The sequence below is a fragment of the Aythya ferina genome, assembly GCF_964211825.1.
Source record: "Aythya ferina genome assembly, chromosome: 7".
Classification (NCBI taxonomy): domain Eukaryota; kingdom Metazoa; phylum Chordata; class Aves; order Anseriformes; family Anatidae; genus Aythya; species Aythya ferina.
The window spans coordinates 31,647,683-31,669,520 of NC_140302.1; the positions used below are offsets into that span (position 1 = coordinate 31,647,683).

The 21,838-nt window shown below is 45.1% G+C and overlaps 1 protein-coding gene across 9 annotated transcripts in view; it reads right to left on the reverse strand.

Moving 5' to 3' along the window:
• The window catches only part of LOC311439357 (uncharacterized protein), a 95,787-nt gene extending 74,710 nt beyond the window's left edge, over nucleotides 1–21,077 (reverse strand). For 7 of the 9 annotated variants that reach the window (XM_084524933.1, XM_084524932.1, XM_084524935.1 and 4 more), the window contains exon 1: nucleotides 21,038–21,077. The gene's annotated coding sequence lies outside the window, so the exon portion shown is untranslated. Of the gene's footprint in view, nucleotides 1–20,888 lie in introns of all 9 variants that reach the window. The other 2 variants (XR_014694670.1, XR_014694672.1) reach the window with 1 other exon arrangement.
• Nucleotides 21,078–21,838: the final 761 nt, after the last annotated feature.

Below are 21,838 nucleotides of genomic sequence, written 5' to 3' on the forward strand. Positions count from 1 at the left end.
CGCTGGGGTCACCAGCAACAACTCCAAGGTGAAGCGAATGCAAAGGATACGAGACAGGAAAACCTGCTACAGAGCCCCAGGAAAGCAGAGGGCTTCATCTTCCCCCCACAGTCACGACCGATGGACTTGTTCCCTAATGAAGCCTTTGACTTGTTTATTTTTTCCCTCACCACACAGAAGCTTCTCTTGACAGCTTTGGGCACGGAGGAATTGCCAAAGAGACTGCTAAATTAAGCAGTCAGCACAGCACATCTGTGGACAAACGCTGTCCTTCCTTTGCTTCGTGTCAGCTGCCTTGGGGAGAGGAGGAAGAGGAAGACGTCAGCGAGCAGGTGGCAATGTGGGGCTTCATCCAGAGCCTGCAGTGCTCCGTGGGGCTGGCTTTCTGCCCTTCAGGATCGTTATACCTCCTCAGGCACTTCTTATGGCATCCAAAGACCTTTCTAGATGTTGCACTTTGCAAAGTCAACGTGCTTAACCTCTCACTACCCTGTTGCTGCTTCTTTCTGTTTGCCACCTGTGCTATATTTGTGCATTGCTGGTTTGAAACTCAGTGCGGGGAGCAAGCCATGCCCAATCAATGCTCCTGCAGGCAGGAGCAGGAAAGCAGTTTTCACACCCTCTGATAAAACCTTAGCTTGTATCATATGTCTCAGCAGCAGTGAATGCTTAACCCCTGGGAAAGTGCTGGCCTACTTGATCTGTAGTGAAATACAGCAAGGGCTCACCTCCTGACAAAGACTGGATCAAATCAGAGGCCATGTAAATGTCTCAGGGGAATGAAACAGGCAGTAGCACGGGAAGAAAGAATTGGAAATGAGATGCAAATTCACTTTGTATCAGGGTAAACACCCACTGAATGGGAACTTCTAAATGCAACTGAACCAGCTGAGGCTCAGAGCAGAAAGACAACCCTGAACACTACAGAGGATCCTTGACAATGCCTAAGGCATGGCTTGTGCCCCATTTCCAAGCATAAACTTTGTAACTGGCAGAAAGCATCTTGCTGTCTCAAAAAAAAAAAAAAAAAAAAAAAAAAAAAAAAAAAAAAAAACATTTATTTTCTAGACTTACCCTTTCAGACCTTGCCCAAGCAGAGCTCAGCAGCTCTGAGGCACACAAGAAGCATCTTTCCTACAGAGACACTCCTAAAGAGTTCGTCTAATTTAGGCATGTGAAATATGGAAAGCACTGCAGTAAAACTGACACTGCCACAATACCCAGAGTCCTATCTCAAGAGGACACTTTCCCTGTGATAACACCTTGGGGGGGGGGGGGGGGGCAAGGTTTTCATTGCTCCCTTCCTGCCCTGTGCTCCTGTATGGGCATCCCAGCAGCGATGCCACCACAGCCCTTTATACTCTATAAAATACACTGCAAAGGTATTTCACCAGCAAACTGTGAGCCTGAAGCATGGAATTATTTGAATTTTTCTGTCAACATCATTTCTAGGGAAAGTTCAACAAGTTCAAGCACAAGTTCACCACCAAGCTGCCTGAGTTAGGATCCTCATCACCTTCTTCTCCTCCTGTTGGCAGTGGAGGAGCAGATGTCCTGCTGCAGCCCCCAGAGCTGCCACCATCACAAAGCAAGGTCCCTGACTACAAGGAACCTTTAGAGAGAGCCACCCCAGCTGGGTGCCGCAGGTAGGTGGGGTGATTCCAGCTCCTGCAGCTTATTCCTGACGTTATCTGGCCCAGCATTACATTTTGCCACAAAACACAATGCTATCTTAATGAAGAATGAGAGTTAATATAAATTGCATGAAAGAGGTCTCATGAGACGCACACAGCAAGCCAAACACTGGGCTAAACTTAGCCTGTGAGCTTGTGGCTTTGTGTTTCTCTCGGCTGTGAGTCAGTGTGGGGTAGAAAACCATCTCCCTCCCCAGAAATATCATAGAGAGCAAGCAACCCCTCACACTACAGCTGGAGAGGCTCTGCGCAGCAGGGGCCAGAAGTGTGTTGCTCACAGGGAGCCTGGAGACTTGGCAACATCGCGGCTAAATCTGCTGCCTGCATTTCGTACAGGCCACTGAGCAACTGGTGGAGGAGAACCACTTGCAGCCAGTCCCAGTCCAGCAGGGTTCAGGTTAGAAATAGGATGAAGACCCCTTAAGTTCAAGGTCACCTATCTCCTTTCTCATCCATTCCTTGAAAGCCTCTCTGCTGCCTCGGGCCATGGAGGCTCGGGCTGGGAAGGCTGCCAGCCAGACAGGGGGAGCCAGCACCTCTCAGGGATTAGCAACAGCCTAAGCAGGCCTTTCTTCTGCACAAATTTGGAAGTTTGAGAGTTGGAGCATGTGTGCTAAACACTTCCCAGCAGATCTAACAGATTGGCATTGGCAGATACTGGGAGATTCAGCACAGATCTCCCTCACCCTCAGCAGCAGGCACGTCAGGTGTCCCGATGTGACACCTCAGCGTGTCCCTCGGTGCTGCAAACACCACCACTCACCGCACTGCATCCACTTTGCAGCGTGGGCTTTAAAAGAATAAAGTACCGACTAGTCAAATCAAAGGGGAGGCAGATCAGAAACCCTGAATCCTCATCTTCTGCTTTGATCAGGAGACACTTCTGTACACACTTCTGCTAGCAAAGGAAAACAAGTTCCTTCATAACTACTCCAGGCCCTAACGCATAAACACAAAGAGGCAGGCAGGCTGACAGCAGCAGCAGCGTGTTGAACATCCAGTCATACCACCTACCAAGACCTTCAAGATCACCTGGTCCAACCATCCCCCTAACACCAATGTCAGCCACTAAACCTTGTCCCCAGGCACCACGTCCAACCCTTCCTGCGCCCATTTCCCCCAGCCCATACCTGTGAGGAGCACCAGACCTTCCTCCACTACCTCTCGCTGGGGATTGTGTAAGCTTCTTTCGGGTTGCAGACCTGTTACATGGGGGGACCTCAGGTTACTTGGGGGGAGAAGAAGCATGAAACCCATCATCAGCCTTTCTCACCCTCTCCACTAAAAGGCTTTTCCAAACATCTGTGGGTAGATGCTGCTGCTCATAGGACCTGAATAGGCAGGACAGACAAGCCCCCCAGCACACACTGACCTGTTTCAAACATCTAATTACCTTCGTGGAGTGCGTGCTGAGGTTTTTGAGAATGGATTAGAGAAGGCAAAACCTACTTCTAAAGGAAGATCAGTAGCTGGACACCAAGTACCTTCCTATTTCCAAACCATACCAAGATGACGTGTATATACCATTTTTGACATGTGTATCTTTTGCCAAGGGAGATATATATCAGGCTTATGAGAGAGAGTTGAGGGTTGTTTTTTTTTGAGCTACCCTCAACCCAGTCTTTTACAGACCTCACTTTTCATTTCTGACTTCATTGCAAATCCATTATGGATAAGGAAAGCAGTCCTAAAATCTAATTAAGAGTTGGAGTCCTGAGGTCGCAGCCTGGCAGCTATGAAACAATGACCTCAGCGCAAGGAATAAGATAGAAGATAGACTAATCCCTATTTAAGGGGGAAGCTGGCAAATAATGATTTTCAAATCATTTAAATTTGCAGCACGCTGAGCTGAGGGTGTGTGAGGCTGGAGGGGAGCTGAAGTAGCCATGCCAAGAGCTTTATCTGCTCCCCAGGGCGGGAGAGGCACCCTGCTAGCAGAGAAGCTGGGAGCCAGAGGAGCACCGTGTCTGCACACACAATTTTTGGTCTCGTTGCCCAGGCACTAGAGGGACTCTGTGCTGTGGCCTCCCTGCTAACACAAAGCAGCCTGGCTCACACGGACCAGGCACAGCATCAGGTTCAGGATGTCACAGTTCCAAAGTTCATTAAAAAGCTGGTCCCAAGCCTCCACTCACACTTCTTTTGTGTCCTCCCAGCACTTCAGGGCTCACAGCAGCTCTCCAGCACCATCTGAGCAGAAGTTAGAGCATGACGCCCTCCTCAAGGGCATCACTTTTCTGGCAGGCCCCTCTCCACCTCCCTCCATTCTCCAAACCTTTGGCTTTTGAGCCTGTACAAAGCTTTTTGTCTTTGAGCAGTCGTTGGAAGAAAGATGATGCAACCTGCGGGAGGAAGAGATGTCAGAGGAGAAGCAGTTGAGCAGGGGAAGTGTCTCTGTTCACCACAGGTCTGCTGGCAGTCGGAGATTATGAGATGCAGCTGGGAGGAAAAGTGCCATTGCACAATCAGTCAAAGCAGCAGTGTTTCTTTTAGAGCCATTCAGATGCCTGGGCATCCTACAGAGTCTCCAAATAAATAATATTTGATTGTGACAACTGCCTGGTGTACTTCTGAGTGCTGTACGGAAATAATGCGCTGGCATTACAAAAATATTACAGTGGCATAAGTCAATCCCACTCATCCTATTAAGAACAACAACAAAAAATCCCAAAGCCCACACATTTGATTAAAAGAAAGTCTTCCCCACCATCAGCAATCATAAAAGCCACTTTCCTGGCAAGGCTCAAGCTACCTGCAGAGAATTCACTTTCCTTGTCTTCTACGAGAAGCATCAAGGGAAAAATGCCATCCATCCCTCTTTTCTCTATATGCCCCACTCTGCTCCATATGGTGCTGCCTGATAGTAAATGAGGAATTAAAAACATTAGCAAGCAGCTTCTGCCCTCTCCTCCCCCATAGCTCTCTCCCTGCAGTGTCAGTACAAAATATGCTGGCCCAGGCTGGAGACTGAGCCATTTAGCTGCTGAGCTCCAGGGTCACATACGAGCTCTGTGGTACGCTATGTTCATAGATGACAGTTTTGCCAAAGCACTGACTATTGACTATCCTGAATTATTTTCTCTTGGAAAATAACTCCATTGACAAACTGAAATTCTCTCCAAGGATTTATAAGGATTTTTTTTTTTTTTTTTTTTGGGGGGGGGGGGGAGGGGGGAGGGAGGCAGGGGAGGTGTTTTAAATTCAAAATATGGGAAAAAAAAAAAAAAAAAAAAAAAAAAAACAAGAAACGGAGACATCCAGAAATTAAAACCCATTAGAACCTTTGAGCTTGAGGCAGGCGGCAGTAAGCTGTAGCAGTGTATCCAGGCCCTTCCAAAGCAGAACCTGTAGACAGATTTTCTCTGAACTGACAAAAAAAATCTGGTAGATTTGGGTCATAATTTTCAGCTGCCATTTTACTTTTTGACTTCAATCCCTTCAAAATCAGCTTCATTGCAGGCTTTCAGGATGTGCCCTTTGCAGCCAGCTTTACATCAGTTTTAAAAAGCATTGTACAACAAGACCCAAACGCTCTTACTAGGCTTTGGAGCAACACAATCTACTGCCCAAAAACTGGGGGAAAGAGTCAGGAGGCACCGAGTTTTTACTTTTATTATTCTCCATAGCACCCAGGAGTGGAGGCAGGGGCAGGTGCTATGTGGAAAAAAAAAAAAAAAAAAAAAAAAAAAAGAAAGCCACCTCTCCCCAGCACATACACAGACAGACAAAGACGAACACAGGATGGGAGGTCACGGAGGAACGGGCACAGTGAACGTGACAAATACCGCATCATCATGTGCGAGTGTATGATCTCTGTAGATTAACCTTGACTCCTCATAGAAGAGCCATTATAATCATCCCCTTCCCATCACAGCCTTCTGGAAAGCTTTGGACAGTGATGGGAATTAAGCTCCATCGTGAGGCTGTCACAGCTACAGCCTCGACTTTCGTGGGCAGGGCTGTGGGCACGGCGTGGAGCAGCTCTGCTGGGGTGGCAATTGCCCTCTGAGAGGCATCTCCAGTCAAAGCAGCCCGTTGCCCAGTTCTGCTCTTCCTCACCTGCCAAGGAGACAGAAATATTCACACGAGGCTTATCACCAAAGGTAGCAGCTCTGCCTTCAGGGAGGATGCTCTTGCACGCATGCTTACATGCACATACATGTTTGTCTTCTATAAGAAGGTGGCTAGGCCACCAGGACAGAATCGAGAGCAAAAAATGCTTCAAGAAATGTTGATCCTCAACTGGTGTTTCCATGCACACCAGTGATCTGAACCAGCAGCAAGGCAGTGATATGTGGCACTGCTAACACGAGGACAGAAGCTGAGATTCAGGCTGCCCCCAAAGGGGCTCCTGTGTGAGGGTCGAGGCACTGCAATCCCTGTTCTTATCAGCACCCATGCCAAAATGTTCCCACTAAGAGGATAAGGTCAGAAAATCCCTTAAGCAGAGCCCACTCAAAAGGCCTGGAGAAGTGTGCAAATGAAGTAGCTATCGCCTGTCTCCATTTTTCATTCAGCCTGTGAAAGAAAGCTTGCTCTGGGATTTAAAAAAACAACTGCAGAAAGTACCTCAGAGTTCATAACTGCCACATCAACAAAATCTATGGCCCCAGATAGAATTCACTTAACATACTCCAGTCCAGCAAAAGCCGAGTGCAAATGTGGAAGCAGAGAAAACCTCCTGAAAAGAGACAGCTGCTCCGCTGTGTAACAAGACCAGGACAAGCTGAGAAACCTGTGCTCGTCCCTCCTCCCTCCACCTGAAACTGGAAAAGGAAAAATCTCAGCTGAGCACAATGGAGCTCTTAACATGCAAAAAATTGAAAGGAAAATCATTTACCTGGGGAACATGACTGTAGATACTCAAAAGAAAATGAAATGATGCCAGCAGGGAAACACAGTAATGGTGTTCTGGGTACACTTGGATATCCACTCACCCTCCTATAAAGGACAAAGGGATTCATACATAACCAAAAACCTACTGCAGCATAGCTCAAAAAGTGAGTCCTATCTAGTAAGCTTTTGGAAAGCATGCCCTCAGCTAACAACTTGCCAGGCCAAGTTTTTTTTTGTTGTTTATTTGTTTGTTTGTTTGTTTTTCCATATATGTAAAAAAGAAACCTAATAACAGAGGGTTGTGTAAGAACACTCCCTCCCACTTGACAGTCATTTCTCCATCCCGAAGACTGATGCCACACTAGGCATTATTTATACAGAGGTGAATTCTGTTCTTCTCCAAAATTAGTGGGACTTTTGTCACAGACAATGTCAGAGTACAGATTTCCCTCCAGGGCACGTAAAATGCATTTCAGTGCACCCTGCTTAGACCAAGGAGCTAGCCAGGATGCCAGAGTCTCTTCATTTGGAAGGGATGTCAGGGCATGGTGTGCCCGCCAACCTAAGCTTCTGTGACATGGAAATGAAAGCATTACCAGCAGAGTGCATTAAAACCTGGTGCAATAAAGGTCAGGGAGCCCCCAGCACCCGTAGCTCCAGGAATAAACTCATGCTGCTCCCCAACACGGCAGTGCTCCCAGCCTGCAGGCACACTGGCAGATGTCCCCCAGGGTTATCCACGCCTTTGAGGCTGTTCAGTCAAGTGTAGATGCTGCCTATGAGCCCGTCATTGCTTGTGTTTCTCTGTTTGAAGGTGTCCATAGACTCGGGGCCCCTGTGCTAACACGGCACAGTTACAGGAAAAACTCTGAGGGAAGTTAAGACCTGGATAAACAACTTATTACGGTCGATGGGTTTCTCGATATTCCATCCAGTGCAATGCCAGTCACCCAACATCAGCACAGTCATAACAGAAAATGTTTTTCAAGGCCCATCTTCCTGCTAGCACAGGTTCACTTTATATTGAATCATGAAAATTGTTCAAATGGCGGTTCAACAAGCCAGGACTTATTTCGCAGACCTTCCATGTTACTGATGCAGCTGAGGTCAAGAACCACAAATAGAGCAGATAATTAGAAGGGAAGTTTGTGCTGCTGAGCAAACATGTCAAGTATGGGAAGATTTTTCTGCTCTGAAAAGGTAGAAAAACTGCATTTACAGATTACTGCGCAAGCACTTTTGTGTTGGTAAGAGAACACTTCCACAAAAAAACAAGGGCTGCTTCTCAGAGCTGATGCCTTACAAATGGCAGAACATCAGCCTGTATTTGGTGCAATTGTCATTTCAGGGTTTAGACACAGGGCACTCTGTAGCCCTGAAAGACCGAATTCACCAGTGGCATAACACAACAAAGGTGACCCTTTGCAAAGTTGCCCTCTTGTTTCCCAGGAGAATGTGATAATGGGGACAACCCTTAGGGACTAACAGATCACATTCACTGCTGGCAGAAAGGGAGAGAAGTCCACCCCAGCAAACAGAGCTGTGCACAGCTCCCACCCACAGAAAGCACCAGGCTTCAGCCTCTTGCTCCATACCACAAAAGCAGAGCGTGGCCACGTCCCACCTGGAAGAATCCAGTTGACCGGTCTGCTGGGAGGGAAGTGCTTACTCTGACACAGAAAAATATTAAAAGCTTTTTGTTCAGCTTGTCTTAGCTGTGGGTTTTGCCAGCTATTCTGTCTTGTGTCTAGATTTGCTTCATTTTCCTGTTTCACCTTCTTTTCAAAAGCTGGCAAGGCCTCCCATTTGGGCTATGTCTTTGTGGCTAAAGCTGTGGTAAACAAACCGTCCATTCATGCTTTTAAGAGACTGTGTGTGTGTGGACATCAGGCAATATTTAGATGCTTCGGAAGACAAACAATCCACATAATTCATCTTGTCAGTAGAGTAATGCTATGCCATTGACAAAAGCCCTCCATAAACACCCAGCTGGCAATGTGATTATGCCCTGAGGAGCAGAGATTGATAGACTTGGTGATTTTACTGTACTATACAAACAGAAGCCATCTTTGTCCACATACTTCCCCAATCCTTTTCTGAAACATTGCTAAATACCATTGCCTGGCAAAGGTGAGCTCTACAAGTTAATGGCATGTCACAGAAAGAGCAAGTTAAAGCCCTGGTGTAAGCTCGAAGGCCTTTTGCTCACTAATGAAGCTGCAGATACCAGAGATATTTTTAGGATGCCCGTAAACCTTGCTACAATCCACAGTGAAAAGCTTAGTTATGATAGAAAGATAAGGAATGTCATAGGAAAAAAAAACAACACTAATATACCTCTTAACACTATGAAAAGCATCCATACAGCCAGCACACACACACACAAAAAAAAAAAAAAAAAAAAGCCTTACCTGACATAAAGCACAATTTAAACAAATATTCTTCAGTTCTGTAATTCCTGGAACAAAACTTATTAGCAAATTTAAATTAATTCCGCTCCAGGCATTATGATACACTATCAGTTACTCTCTTACTCCCCCTGGGAAATATTTCACTATTGCTGTCAGTCAACTGCTTGAATGCTTTGAGTTTACCAGCTGCATAACATATATTGATTTTTGATGAATGACATCTCTCTCTGGGCCATTATGGTTTTGTTTTCAAACCTTATTTAATTGTTCGCCTATTTTTCAGTGAAATAAATGCAAAGTGTTTATTCTCCAAAGGCTGTAAACAGAGATCTCAGGTCTAGTTTCTATGACAACCTCACTTGATACAGCAAACCTAGATTATCTCTAATGACAGACATGAAGTTTAAATTGCACATTCTGCACAAACAGTGCACTGTTGACCTTTTATTGAAAAATGGAGTACAGTGCGATTAGCATAATGTGCTATATGAAAGGGAAAATCGGGGGATAACGCACATTGTGCTCTAATCATAACTGCAGTGCTAATCTCTAGCACACCGTTTGCCAGAACATGAAGCTTTAAAAATTAAGATTTTCCAAGATATCGTTTTCAAATCCTGTTAGATAACAACGCTACCACGTTAAATAGTTCTCAGATAGCACTTGCTGCTTCTGTTATTTTTCTCCAGCTGCACTTTTTAACAGGGGAGTAAGAGTGGATAAGGTTATGTAGAAAATATGGCAAAAATATTCCAGCTATGAGAACTATTTTTAAACCTCCTGAAGGCATTTTTTCCTTGTGCTCACAAATTCATTTGGAAAAGAGAGGCAAAAGACATAGTCCTTTCTGTCGGGTGCTGTCTTCCGAAGCCTGCATGTTTTCCTAGGAGGAGTATTTGCACGTACAGTAGTGAATGAAGCCCATCCACCGAGACATGCTGCTTTGCAAGAGCAGGAATGGAAAATATCTTACCCTCATATGCAGCAAGTTTCAGCAGGCTTTTTTTTTTTTTTTTTTGCCAGCTCGCAGAAGTGTCTGCAGCAGTTTACAACACGTGAATACTTCAGGGAGCTGGGGGCATGAGTTGAGGCTCCTCCCGGAGCTGAACGAGCCACATGCCGCTCCAAGGGGCTGGCAGGCTGTTAAGTCTTTCCCTCACTCTGCAGAATATTTTGACTTTATTTCCTTTAAGTATTCATGAAACAATAGGAAACATTTCCAATTTCTGAATGAGATTCCTGCTTGCTTGCAATCAAAGGAATGAGTGAACAGTCTGGAGGCAACCAACCAGCCGAAACCATGAGTAATATCAAAACAGAGTTTCACGCAGTAGAACTGATGGCTCAAGGAACTGGAATGAGGCAGGGGGGGGTTCATTTCTGCACTGCCCCAAAATAGTGCCTGGTTGACTGCTATCCCCTCTCTTATGTTGGAAAGACAATTTTCAGACATGGCACTGGCTGTTTCTAGTGAGTGACTGGCTTTGGGGAAGAAGACAAAAGCAGCTCTCCATTGAGTAGAGGGAAGTCTTAAGGTGTCCAAGCCAAGTCATGAACATGAAAATCCTGGCACTCAGGTACCTCCCCTCTTTCTTCCAGGGGATGAACTCAGCAGCCAAGGTCTCATTAACATCATGTCAAAGTGAGTGGTCTCCCCACCCCTCCCCATTCAGAAAACTGGAGCTAGAAATGATTTTCAGGTACCGGCCTACAGAACAATGCCATTAGAGGAAACCCATTCCCTCATTTCTCTCTCACTCTAATGAGCTTATGCCATTAGTACTGTCAGATGAGTTGTTTTTAAGCAGCAGTTAAGGAGGCAGCAGGAATGAAACATTTCTTTAGCACAGGCAGACCCCAGTGTACTTGCACTCCAAGCAACTATTCCCCACCACTGCCATTCCCTGCATATCAAGAGATCTCTGCTCCTCAGGGTTTCCCATTTGGCAGTACTGTATTTTTCTTAATAAGCATTGTCTTCAACTACAGCAGCTGGCAGGAAAGAATCGATTCATTTAAAAAACACCTATTTGTTTTCAGCTAGAGTTACAACACTTGTGAATGTAGCCCTGTGACCTGATATGTGGGAGGCTGTGTGTCAGTAGGGTGGCGTGTCCCAGGCTTAGGTATTTCTAATCCCAGCACCGTTGCCCAAACTCGCTCCCTGTAGGAGTGGTGAACAGCCCTGCCTCGTGTGAATGGCAATGAGCATTTGTAACACCACTCAGGGCCTGGGTTATGGGACAGAAGCTACATTGATCAGATCTGCACAGTTGCTAAAATGCTACTGTACTTTTTGTAAATCTTTACCAAAAAATCAAGGTAAATATTGACAATAAACACCACAGCAGAAGCCAACATGTCTGAGCGGTAACTTTACAAGCACTCTCCCAACCTATTGGTTTGTCTAAACACAAATAAACGAGTGCTTTCAAAGACACTGTAAATTATAAACCTGTTTAAACAGACGCTTTCACCTCGAGCTTCTCTGTCATATTCCCTGGACCTTCACTTCCTCAGGTTGGAGGAAAGTAATTTCTTCCCTGTGCTTCTCCCATATTTCTTCAGTTTCCATCATAATATTTTCAGTTAGGACACTGACAAATTTTGGTACCTCCAGTTAGTTCTTGTCCTCTGTTTCACATTTCCTTTAGGCACAGTTTGCATAGCTCTAGTCGCTTGTACAAATATTTAAAGCCAGCGAGACAAACCAAGCATAACAAATCCAGAAATAAAGCTACTCCCACAGAAGCTAATGTTTACCCTAACCGGGGTATGAAATATTCCACACCTCTCCCCGGGCAGCCTCTTCTCTTTCTCTAAGGTGAGATCTGGTGACACTGGGTAACAAGGATCAAAGAACTGAAGTCCCTGGCATTGCAGCACTCCCACTTTCCACCCTTAGTCATTCAACCCTCCTGGCCTGCTGTAAGTGGTCCTAGAAGAGCTGCAGCTCCTGGAGGCTGAATGTAGATATGGACTTTGAGAGGACGGTGCACGTGTCAGCCCCACACTCGTCATACAGAAGGCTCTGTGCTCCGGGCAGTCACTGGCAGCCTCACCACAAGGCTGACTTGTGAGCAGGAATCGCCACCTCTCTTTATTGTCCCATGTCTTCAGCAAAGCTGAGGTTTGGTTACCCCATCCTAAAGAATGAAAATTTCAATCGAGCAAGGAAAGTTAACTGAAAGATCACAGTGAGTAAATTATTCCCATCAAAGTAAAGCATGCCGGTAAGGACACTTAAGATTCAAAGCTAGCTGATACAATCACCTTCCTGGGGTAAGTAAACATCTCCTACAAAGAGTCAGACAGATGAAATGCCATTTGTTTTTAAGTGAACTTTTAGCCCCATAGCTCGGGCAAGCATCCACATATTTCTTCTCTGAAATGTAACCAGCTCCGTGAGATGCCAGACAGCCAGGAGAGCACTCCAGACAAGAAACAAAAAGATGCCATTGTCTTGAGACTGCCACAGTCGTTGCTCCTACCTGTGCACATCACACCACTTCTGTAAGGCTGACCAAACAGTTACTGATAGCTTCTCCACTCCCAGCTGCTCAGCACAGCTGTAAATCAACGCTGCAGTTGGCATGAGGTTAGGGGCAGAAATTAAACATAATACACCAGTTGGTGCTGCAAAGAAGAGAGCCAGAAATCCCAAATATATGCAAGACTCTAATCTACATTTGCCCACATCTTTATAGACACAGGAAGCCCATCCTGCAGGTGAAAGTGGTTTGCCATTCACTTAGAAAGATCTCCAGTGCTCTCCCCCTTCTCAGCATGCCAAGAGACCCCTGAGCCACCAAGCCTTCATTTCCCAGCACGGGGCCATAGCAGCTGAGTCCCCTTCAGTGCCCCAGGATCACAGGGAAGAGCACAAGGGCCCCTGTTTCTGTCATCTGAAGTCTTCCTCTGCAATATTCTTTGTAGCTGCTAAGGACTGTTCAGGTCCTCCAATATGTATCACTGCATCCTCTGGGAAGAAAGTTTTGGATTGAGAGATGTTGGAAAACTGCTGTTCTGTTCATTAAGGATGTTCCTAACCTGGTCAGGAGAAGCATGAGGGTAAGGTTTCTCAACAACAAATCTTCAAAATGGGTGATGGCGGGCAGTTAGGGCGGCCTCCATATTTTCTAGATTCCTGCTGGCTTGAAAGACCGTAGCAGAACTTGAGAATTATATTATTAATCAGAGCCCATGAAAAACAAGACGAGACCCAAGACATGATAGGAATGTTAGGCAAAGGTGTCTGTAAACTTCTGCTGACCCCTCTCACCAAGCAGGTCGAGAGCTCTTTCATTAATGCTAATGCTTTTCGTATTAGCACTTCTCATAAAGAAATCCTGCTGACTGCTAGGGTCAGAGAGTTCACAAGACACGTTGGCCACATCAGCGATACACCAGTGATTGTTTCTGACATGACCCCACAGCTAATGAAGGGCCATTTGTGAGGGAATTGCTTTTCACGCAGCAAGAAGCATGTGATGGAGGTATAAAACACATCTGGAGCAGGACAGGCTGCTTCCTCCATGAGGCAGCAATGAAAAGGCCCCTGTCCTGCTGAGACATGGAGAACCTCTGCAAGTAACACGTGTCCATGGGTTTCTTCTTCTCATTCCTGTCACTAAATTTTCCCCTACACAAGACACTGTTTCCATTCCCAATTGCTAAACAACCACCACTCCTCTACTCCCGAGCCCCATGCCATGCACTTCACCTGTAAAATCAGACATTTTAAAGCCCAGGTCAATACTACAGCTCAGTATTTCTCAACCTGCCACGTCTCCTCCATGCCTGTGTTGTGGGGCCCTGTCAGCCAGGCCTTATAAAGGGCACAAGGTTCAAGTGCGTGACAGCACAGGGGTCGCAGCAGAGGGTGGCACGAAGGGCTAGCCAAGGAGTCCCAACACAGAAGTGCTGCCATGCATGTTGCTGAAACTTTTACTTCCTAGCATGCAGGTTGTGTCACAGTGCAGAAAGAACTCCAGGAGCAAGGACTGCTGAGTGGCAGAAGAAGGTCCCTTAGCAATACAGTGGTTTTGCTCAGTAAAACCTGCCTGCAGTCTGTTCTATGGTCTACTGCTAGGAGGTGCACGGCCACAAGTTAGCCCATGAGTTATCCTAGCTGTATAATCCCATGTTAGGCAACTTTTCCACCTCCTTTGGCTGAGACTGGTTCCTGTACTTGTCCAGGCAGGAACCTATCACAGAATCATACAAGAGAGATCTGGGGCAGTCTTCAGGAGGTTTTCTTCCCACCCAGACAGTGGGTGAAGAACGGGAACTCTGTCTATATCACTCCTGACAGATACTTCTCTAACCTATTTTAAAAACACTCTGGAGACCCCAAGAAACCAAGCCTGAGAAGCCACTCTTCTTGTCCTTGCAATGAAAGATAACCTCTGCCACCATGTCATTCCAGGATCTCAGGAACATCCTTCACTTCATGTAAATTATGTGCTTCTGTGATAGCCTGGAGGCTCTCTTCCTTAACAGATAACACCCTACCTGTTTATAAAAGTCATGGTCTTGCATGTTCAATTTGTTAGTGAATAATGGTTTCATTACCTAGTAGGAGGAGTTTCATGTATTATGGGGGGCTGCAGAATTATAAGGGTTTAATCGTTTTTGACCCGAGGAGAGCGAGTTACCATAATAGTGTATGCATATGCAGGCATTACAGGATTTTTGATGAGGAAGGCATTGCATCGAAATCTACAGAATCAAACAAGTCAAAAATCTACAAAGACCATAAGCAAGAAACAGGCTGAGAACATTTCCCTTGGTCAGCTTGAAAGGCTTTGCTGGGAGAAAATAATTCCTTGTTATGGAAAATGTCAAGAGGTCAGGTATTTTTTTCACCCCTCAGAGTGAGGTGAGGCAGTGCCTTTCTCAGCAAGCCTCTTGTGCTGGAGTTGTTCTTTACAGAAACATATGATGATACCAAGCAAGAAAGAGCAGTAGCACAGACTCAGGTTTCCCAGCCTGCCCATGGCCAGCAAACAGATGGACTCTTCTGTTGGAGGTGTTTTTCTCACTGGTCCTGGAGGGACATGTGGCAAAAAGCTCTTTTTTTAAAAAACATATTTCCATAGGTTTTCACTTCAGTGGCATTGCTCTCCACACATTTAGTTAAAACACATTAAAATTAAGTTAAAAACAGCGACACATTTAGTTAAAACTCCCAACCTCTTGTTTAGCTTCCCCCTCAGGTGGGAGAAAGAGGTGACACTTCACAGCTGTACCAGTGCTGTGGTCAGGGTTGCGATGAAGAACACAGCTCTGAGAGGTATCAGAGGGCACAAGTGAAGAATTTGAGGTCAGCTTTCCACCACAGCTCTTTTCCCTGGTGTCTCTTACAGGGTTGTTTTATCCCCACAGAGCAAGAGGCCAAAACTTCCTTCTGCAAGGGTCTGCAGTTCAGACCACAGCCACCAGCAAGGATGGTGTGAATCAGGAGGTACCATGCCTCTTGAGACAAAGCAGGTACAGCTGGCAAAGTGCAAAAGCTTTTAATAAGAGCTGGGCTGCTGAGTTAATCTAGAGCTGACACGGGAAAAAAAAAAAAAAAAAAAAAAAAAAAAAAAAAAGAGAGTCCATGTGCCCAAAATCTTATCTGTTTCATTCAGCTCTATCAGCTGGTCTAATAAGAGATATCTCTCCTTACAGCTCTGACCATGGAAATGGGAGTCATTTATCAAGAAGGACTATTCCCTGAATACCTTGACCTTTTTTTGTTGATGTTTCTTCACTGTGATTTTTACATGTTTAGGGGATAGTCACACAGTAACTTCAAATGCATTACAAGCTCGCGTGCCCAGTATAATGGATGGGACCCCAAAAGGAGTTTTCATGAGTTAAGCTAGAGCCCTGCAGTTAGAAGCTACTACTACATCTTACTGTACCCCCAGTACTTACTTCCAGCACGTATTTATATACACGGTCTTGGCTATGGAGCTAAGTGGAGTGATATTGATTTCAGTGTTGTTACAACACATGTCAATATCTATACTTGAAGCATGTTCATTAAACTTTAAATTATATATATTTTTAAAGGGTGCTAATAGCACCATTTGTTGTGGTAATTATCGATATTGGTTTCCTGTAGGAAGAGCATTAAGGCTACCAGCTAATTTCACACGGAAAACAGCTGTCACATGGTAATGACATTAAAAGTCACTGTCTGGGCTGATCTGCATTCAGAGCCATGCCACAGAGGTGAAAGGCCCTGTAGCCAATTATTACTCCTCCGAGCCAGACAGTCCCCAAACACATGCAACATATGCAGATCCATCCCTCCTTGTCTTTAATTAGATCTTGCCTACCCTCTGTAGCAACAGCAGTTGAAGGGAGAAGGGCACATGTTAGCCAGCGGGGAAATAATCACAAAGAGATCCTGACATCTTCTGTCTGGCATGTCCCGTTAACACCTGCACGCTATACACGGGGAGGAAAACCCACAGCACGAGACAATTACTGGTGTCCATTCTGCAAAATGGATGACTTTTGTGGGGCTAATAAGCATGGGGGGGTGGCACAGAATCCCCCAAGTCTTCACCTGCTGCATTGGCCATGTCAATGACAGACTAACAGTGGTGGCTGTGAGTACACAAGGAATACAGATTTGCACCCACTGCTTATGGTCCATGCCATGCTAACAGTGATGGTTACAGGTCTTTCTCTCACCCCTGCAAGTCCCCTCTACCTGCACACAACTGCTTTCTCTGGGATCCCCCCTTGTTTCCCCCAGCTCTCCTCCCTGCTGTACCAGTTTCACCCTAGCACCAGATGGAAGGAGACCTGTTCTTTCCATGGTTTTGGTGCTCTGTCAGGTGAATGCCTGCCACAAAAGCTGCTGCCTATTCACCATCCTACTGGGCAGGACCAGGTTCTAACTCAGAATTGGTACAACATGCCAAAATGCAGCCAGGCCGTGGTCTGCTAACCCATACACCAGCACTGAGCATCTGCTTCCCAACCCCAGAAAGCAGTTCTAGGAATAAACCCCAAGACGAGCAAACAGGGAGCACAAGATCAAGCAACACACTGAGCCATGCATAGATTCATTCTCATAGAAACAATGAGGAAATCTCATTTCTTCTTTGCAATACACTGAGTTCAGCAACTGCCTAAATGACAGTTAAATGATATTTAATTTATGAAGTGTAAGGGCTGAAAATTAATACAGCATCAAAAAAAAAGGAAAGGAACTGTAGCATAAATAATCACAGTTGCATCCACAAGCTGCAATTAGTCATTTATCTTTTTTTACACTGCAGCTCAGAGCCCATGAAAGGCTTCTTCTCTTTCCATTGCTCTGCATGAAACTTCTGACAAACTTAAAAAAATAGTGTCCAAGAGTTTCCAAAATGATCCTATGAATTTCACTGCTGATGAGTCAAGAATGACCAATGCATGCATGAGGCAGAAGACTTCTGCATTTGCCCTCAGAAAAGAAAGAAACGGAGGAGATGTCAGAGCCCAGAGAGCTAATGGAGCACAAGGAGCGGGAAGGGCGGGTGTGACACCGTGCCCTCGGAGCCACGACTCAGACTAATGAATTATCTCTGCTTGGTTAAATCTCTGGCATTACTAATCAGACAAGAAGCATAAAACTGAAAGTTCATTAGCAAAATCATAAAAGAGTCATACCCACAAAGATCATTCCATTTGACTTACTAATAGGAGGGCCGGTTATAAGAATCGGGAAATGGCTTTGTTTAAAGAAAACAGGATAGACCAAAGGTAACAGAGCCCATAAGAGACCTGCACTGGAGTTGTGTGCAATGCTCTGCTTTATTTTTGGAATACAAACAGGGAAATATTCCCTTTGACAGTGGATAAACTAGGCTTTCTTTAATCAGCATAGGCCTGGCCTTTGTTAAGCTGGACAACATCAGCTTCCCAACACAGCTGATTCAGTTATCCCAGCCCTGGGATGCCCATGATGCCTTCTCTTCCCTGCAGGTAACATCTTCTCTGCAGGTAACATTTTCAGCCCTCGCTCTCTCCCTCCCAGTCACAAGATGGTCTCAGAAGCAGAATCTGCTAATTGTGTCAAATTATGTGTAAAGGGTTTATAATATGGATCACTGCCCGCTTGGGATTAGAAGGAGATCACTAAAGTAATTTCGGCTAAGACTTCGAGATAATTCAGAAACCTCATTCCCAGAGGCTAAGTGCTCTGTCCCCTTAGCACGACTGCAACCACTCTGCATGGTGGGCTGCAATTTCCTTGAGGGGTAGGAGGGAAAGGAGAGGATGTGGTGGTGGGGTTTTATTAGAACAATTAGGGGGGAAAAAAAAAAAAAAAAAAAAAAAAGCTGAATGTGTATATTTTCCATATTTAGCCTAGTTTCCTACAGAAATAGAGTGTAATAATGTTTTATATGTATCCTTCTCACTTTTGAGGTCACTGGCATATTTCAACAAATTTGTGACAGCAAGAGCAACGGCAAAGGGTTTCTTTCATATCTCATGAATGAGGCAGTTAGAAAGGAGGCAAGAAATTATTTCTGGCCCTCAGGGAAACAATACAACCTGAGCTTAATCATGAATGGACACCAGAAAGCTCTGTCAGAAAGGCTGCAAAACCAGGAAAACCTCCATGTGTGCTTTTTGTGCCCATCCTACTGCATGTGGACAACTTTCTGCCCCTACCTGGAGACACCCCACCAGCTGAAGCAGGAAACCTCCAGCAAAAATTTTGCTTTCTGAAGCAAAGATGCCAGCCAAAACAGACCAAGGAAATGAAGGCATTCAGCTTTTTGCACAAGCCAGCAACCAAGCCAAAGCCTCAAGTCAAGGTTTTCCAGCTGCAGCCCCTGGCACACCAAGGGAGCCACGTCCTCACTGCGCTGCCACAGCCCCAGGCATGCTGATGCGAGGCAGGGTCTGGCCCCCAGGCAGAACATCAGAAATTGTGCATGGGAAGCAGAGGAATCCTACTCAAAAAAAGGCATTTTCTGTGTTTTTGTTTGTTTTTTTTTTTTTCAGCAATGAGGCTGACAAGAAGACATCTCAACCATGCAAACACACAAAAACACGCTGTAGGCAGGTGGAGGTAAAGGAGCAAGCCCTTTGCCAGATGCTGCTCTCCTTCCAGGACTGAGCTGGCTCAAGTTGCTCCCATTTTTTCCCTTAAAAACCCCACCACTCTCCCTACCCTATATGCAATTGCCACACGATACACATCAGGAAGAAAATATTAAATAAATGTGAATGGCTTATAAGCAGCCTGCTCCATCCAGCATGAACCTGTCTGAGATCTGTTTTGCAGATTGATCCTTAATGTTTGCCCATGTACAACCAAAATTGCACCGGGGACAGGTACCCTGACCACAAAAGAGCTCGACAGTTTTTACAGCTAGGACACATAACACAATAACCATTTAGCCAGATTAAAGCATACTGAGAGCTGCATCAAATATTGTTTAGAGCACATAAAAACTGCTTTAATATTTAAATGTATCCCATGGCTGGGCTCTTTAGATTTGCTAGATTCACTGGGGCTGCACAGCTATTAGCTTCTACATTTCATCTTCAATTCCTCTTCACAGTAGGAGAAACATAAAAATGAGGGTCACTGCTTGGTCATTTCATTACCCCTGGCAGAGAAATGTGCTTTGCACAAATGAGGAAATATTTTAAATGTAGATTGTTGAAATGTTGGTGTGACAAAATAAAACCAGAGTTAAAAAAAAATAATAATAACGATATTATAATGGTTATTTTGTAGAATAACATTAAAATAATATGCAACGTAGCAACGGTCCCCTTATCAAAGGGCCTGGTGCATTTCATTGCCATCATTTAAAAGGTCTATTAGCAAGAGTCCTGGAAATGTATGGCTCAAGGTCACAACCAAACTAAATGAGACTGAGCAGTAATTCAAAAACATGAAACTGTTTGTGGCTAGAAGTACAATAAATAAATCCCCAATACGCGCGCACACACAAATTTTAGCAGCAAACCCCTCCAAGAATCTCCTTTTATTTCTCCGAAAACAGGAACAGTGAGAGAAAATGATAATCTGCTTAAAGGCAGAAATGGACGAGGAGCAGTGTCACTGTGGGAGAGGCATGGTCGGGATCCAACAGTGCTAGCACAAGCAGTGGACAGCAAACATGGGCACGGAGCCCCCATCTCACCTCGTGTGGGGATGGTCCCACAGGGGAGAAGGTCACTACTGGCCTTGGGGAGGAGACTAGTGCAGGAGAAATGGTAGCACAAATGCTGTTCATTAATTATGATTTGTGAGGACAAAAAAAAAAAAAAAAAAACTCATCTCAACGACCCTCAGCTCTATTTGCACTACCCAGAGCTTAGCATTTCACATCTATTCTAGAAACGTGAGTAAAAGTGACTTGATTTTCAGACACACTCCTTTCTCTGCTCCCCAGAAAAGTCAGTGATTTACTCACTTTAAATGAAAATGAGGGTAAGTGACTACTGCAAGGACAACATCCAAGAGAATCACTTCTAGCACTGAATGAGAAGTGTTGTTTAAATGAGAAATCCAGTATTATTTACTGAAAGGTGATTCCTCCCCAGCTCTCTGGCCCCGAGCTCTGGCTTAGATCCTCACCCTGGCCATTTCTCCAGCCCTGGGGGATGAGGACATACGGCTTACAATGACCGCACCAGGAATTCCTGTGCACAAAGATCACTGACGTTGTGCACGTTCAGCGCAACCAAAACTACAAAAGTGTGGGAAAAGTCATCTAGGTGGTTTTGTTGAGAAATATTTTGGTGTCTTCCAACACATATACCAAAATAGTTTCCTATGAGTAACAAGCTCTGGAATTGCCTCCAGTGCAAAGTACCAGGACCTAAAGATTCAGGCCCAGCTGAATATTAACAAACACAGGAAATCTTTTCCAGTCTTACTCTTCCTGCCTGAAAACCATTCTACTAAACCTCCCAGTTCTATATCTCTCACCTTCATAAGCTTCATAAAAATGCCAGAAATGGAAACAAGATTCATGTGACGTAAATGCAATCAATCACAGGAGCTGATCCTTGAGGAAAAAATGCATAAAGCAAACTCCCTGACACCTGCAAATGGAATTCAGCTTCCAGGTAACTTACACATCTTGCTGACAGCATGCTTTATTGGTGTCACAGTGATCTTGTATTTCACTTCTTAACTGAGTGTGGATGTGAGAGAAAAGGACTTTGCAAGCAATTGTGCTAACGCTTTGCATCTGGCTGTGCTCAACAGCCAGCTGAAGGCTGTAAGTGCCTGGAAAGCAGTGGCACACCTCTTTGGGAGCTTAATTCATGACAGGAGCTGAATGCACATCCACCAAATTATAAGTTACAAGTGAGGGAAAATATTATTCTGTTAACAGTTAAGTTACAAGCCTGCAATAAGTAAACTGCAGAGCAATACAGCTTGGTCTAATGACTATCAGTTTGCCCAAAAGAGCTCAGGGGTATGTAACAGGCAGAAATAAAACCCCATACATGATTTAGATACGTTGAAAGTGTTTTCTCTAACATGTTTTTGTAGTTTCCCACTAAAACCTTTCATCACAGCAGCCTCAGCTCCCATGCGTGCCATAGGACCGACACTGCAAACAGATCCCTCTGCCTGGTGGGGCTGGTAACTGGGGCTGGCGTGGTCCACGCACACAGGATGTGATTCACAACTGACATCATACTCCTTCATCCCGGTTTCCCAATGACCCCCTTTCAGCACTCGTGGAAACGCTTGGTCAATAAAACGTAATGACATTACTGCACTAAACTGATTTTCAAGTTAAGTGCCTGGCTCTCTGTCCCCAGGATCCTCCCACTGGTTACTCTCTACGATGGCAAACAGACAAAGGCTCCAGTTCTGCCTCATGTTTGATTAAAGGGGGATAAAAGAGGGGTTTCATGATCTCA